Genomic DNA, 3,700 nt, shown 5'->3' on the forward strand with positions numbered 1-3,700 from the left:
AAAACAACTGGACTTTATTTATAACTGAAGAGGTTTCGGTTTTCATCCGAGGAACTTTCTCAATTCAAAGAACAGAGTGTGGAGTTCGATTTAAGGCACCCACATACTCGGGCGTACCGTGTGTACTCTGTGAGCCGCACGAACTCTGCGCGTACTGTCTGCAGACGGTTGAGACTTCATACTCGAGCGTACATCTTGATGGGCTGCAGCCCACCTCTGCAGGTAAGGGGTGTTTACCTCCAGGATAAAATGAGGTCGCCAATTGGTCATTTGCTGACACACCTACTGGATTGATTGACATGTCGTGTTGCAGATCTGACTCGTGGAGAAAAAGTAGGGGCAGGGCGGCTCAGGAGCAGCAGCAGCAGCGGTGTTCTGTGTTTATATGTTGTTAATAAAAAGTTCTAAAAAAATAAAACAAACAGGGAGCGCTGGCCCTGCAGCCCACACATCAGACCAGCCCACCAGGAAATCTCCAGACTCTCCAGATTAGCCACGCTGGGCCTGTGCATACAGATTTTAATTATTTTGTGATAAATTCCTTCATTTTTCACAATTTCAGCCATGGCATCAATGGACGAGTAGGAAGAGATCGCTTGCCCCTTGAAAAGAAAAAAACAAAAGGCCATTAAACCAGACCAGGGTTGAAGAAGGGGAATTTAATTCACTGGTGAAGGACATGAAGATGATGGACAGCAAGAAACGTTTTGAATATTTTTTAATGGATTCTAGCAAGTCTAGCTAGTTGGGTGCTTAGCCCTATTTCTTCACCACCAGGGCAGCCACCGCACACTAGAGAATGACACAGGAGTGGATTTTCACTCCTGTCCTGTCCTGGTCCCACAGAAAAAATCCTGTCCTGTCCCAATCCTGGTCCAAAGTAAAAAAATAAAAATAATCCTGTCCTGTCCCACTCCTGGTAACATGACTCCTGCTCCTGTCCTGCTCCTGTTCAGAATCACTCCCACTCCTGTCCTGCTCCTGCTTTTCATTTAATTTTTAGGAAATACATTAAATTTGATTTGATCTTCTACCCATTCCTGTTTAAATTACTTTGTGTTCTGTAGTTTTATTGCATAAGATATGGCAACAGGAACAGTTAATCTGTGGTGAAATGGAGACATTTATTGTCTTAATCCAAACAAAAACCTTCACTAAATGTCATAAAACAAATAATCTATGGCCTGTAGTCCATATAATTTTTCTACGGAGGATCAGCTGCTGAGTCCCTGTTTCTGGCTCTTTTGAAGGTCAGTTACAGTAAAAACAAAAAATAAAAACCAGTACATGTGTCACACCATGTCTACCTGAGATGAAAGAACCCAAACATAAGAAGTTGCATTTTACTAATTTATTGAGCAATTGTTTCCTTTAAACAGTGACATTACTGTCATGTTTTAAATTGTTTAAACAAACAAACAAAAAAGAAAAATAATGTACCAAGCAGAAAACTCAACAAATAAAAATGCTTAAAGGCATTATTATACATTGGACGACGTCCTCAAGAAGTTCAGTCTATGTGGTCGAGGTAACGAGCTCGTTTGGGCGAAGCATGATGTCGTGCATCTTACCAGACTTCAGAGCTTCATTTACAGACTGGATCATTGCAGGTCTGGTGTTCCACCTCATCTCTCCACAGCTGGACCAGTCCAGAGCCTTGTGTAACCTAAAAGTGAAAGAAGACAGTGCACGAGTCAAAATAGGGTTACCATGACTACAAATTACAATTTGTTGGCCTTTCTTTTGGAAAAAAATATTTGATCAAAAACAAGAGATTTACAATTGAAATTAAGTCAAGAAAATGTGACCTTTGCCATTATAAATTACACTAGCTTAATTTTTCTTTATTTATTTCACTTATCATATTTTATAATTATTTAAGCGGCCTCACCAGGCAGACATTACAAGATTTTATGTATCTTACCTGCTCTTTTGAAGTGTGTGACAAGGGCCTTTGTGTCCAAAGCTGTTTAACAGTTTGCTTCCAGAGCTAACAGCTTCCTGTGTTATGTAGAAAAATAAAATAAAATTAAAGACAAACAAAAAGCTTAGTGCTACTTCTTGTGCCATGCTTTATAAAACAGTTATTGAATCAAGTATTTACTTATGTAGGTAAACATAGATGTTTTAAAACCTGTTAAAATACACCAGAATGCAGGAAATAGCAGCTACTTTATTCAAAAAGTTATGGTGGTGGACCCACAGACCTCGCACCAATATGTCCCCCCTACAATAATTCTAATGCTAATACACACTGCGTGGTTCAAGCCAAGAGCCATTGTCAACACTGGGGGGCTAAGGCCCCTAAAAAGGGCTTCTAGAATCGCCCCTGTTGTGAAGAAATGAACTGAGAAAAATCAACTCTAAAATTTAACACACATAATTGTACACATCATATCTTAAATCTAAAACTAAAACAGTAGTTATAATATATATGCAACCAGCCTTTTATATAAAAACTGGGAAATTTTTCCCGGAGAATGCTTTCACTCTTAACAAGTTTGTTGTTGTACTGGCATGGCTTGTGGTCGACAGTAACTATTTACACAGTAACGTGATGGTTATTCACGTTTTCCTCGATTTCAGTATCCAGCAGGACGTCACAATATAAAATAGGAATATTTTTACTGGAGAATGTGTGCACTTTAACCAGGTAGTTAAGGTTTTTTTGTGTGTTTTTTTTACATTACAAACAGCGACAGATAATGAAGATTTTAACCTAAAAACCCACATAACAAAGCAGAGCATAATTTTTAAATTAAAAGGGACAAGGTGGAGAAAAATGTGTGAGTCTTTATTTACTGACGGTAAACAAAGCAGCTCCTCACTGCAGCTAAGACTAAAGTTTAAATCAGCACAGCAACAACACAACTCTCGTGAAGTTCAGGGTTATTTGACACTTTCCTGCCAGTTCTGTGAGTTTAATAGACAGACAGTTACTTGTTACCTTGCGTTGCAAACTATTTTCAGCTACTCTGTACCGCTTCCCTGCTCCTCCCACTCTCGGTGAAAAGCTACAGTTGGAACAGTTGACTTCTGGGCAATGTAGTTCTTTTGACTTGTGTTAAAGTGAAGGCTTACTGAAAGAAAACTACAAAATAGCTGCGCCCGTGTTTTTTTTGTGTTTCATTTTCATTTTTGGTTATTGGTTGGTTCCTGCTCCTGTCTGCTCCCGTTAGCTTTCAGTCCGGTCACGTCCCAGTCACGTGAGTTATAATGAGGTTGACTCCGGTCCTGCCGGAATCCGGCCGGAATCACGTGACCTGCGGTACTCCCGAAAAAATGTAATCCTCTACCGCACACCTGTCAGTGCTGCACAAAGAGCGGCAGTCGCACTGCGCATCCTTGCGACTGCACAGAGCGCGGTGATGTCACATACAAAACAGTCCATCGCCGGGCAGTTAATTTTGCAACACCGAGTATGCGTGTGCAGTCGTAAAAATTGGTAGATGTCCACTTCGTGTCCGCGTTAAGTCCACCTCGAGTACACGCAAACCTCTGCAGAGTGACGTACGCCCATATATGTGGGGACCTTTATAAAGCTGAGCTAAGCTAGATACACATGCAGATTTCCCTTTCACTCCTCACAATAGGGGTTCTTTAGGGTCTTTGTTAGTCTGACTCTGACACACAGATGGGCAACTCTGGTCACGTGGATGAAATTCCTGATAGGTGTGAAAATTAATGGGTTTCAGTTGTA

The sequence above is a fragment of the Nematolebias whitei genome, chromosome 9 (assembly GCF_014905685.2).
Source record: "Nematolebias whitei isolate Nwh7 chromosome 9, NemWhi1, whole genome shotgun sequence".
In the NCBI taxonomy this organism is placed as follows: Eukaryota; Metazoa; Chordata; class Actinopteri; order Cyprinodontiformes; family Rivulidae; genus Nematolebias; species Nematolebias whitei.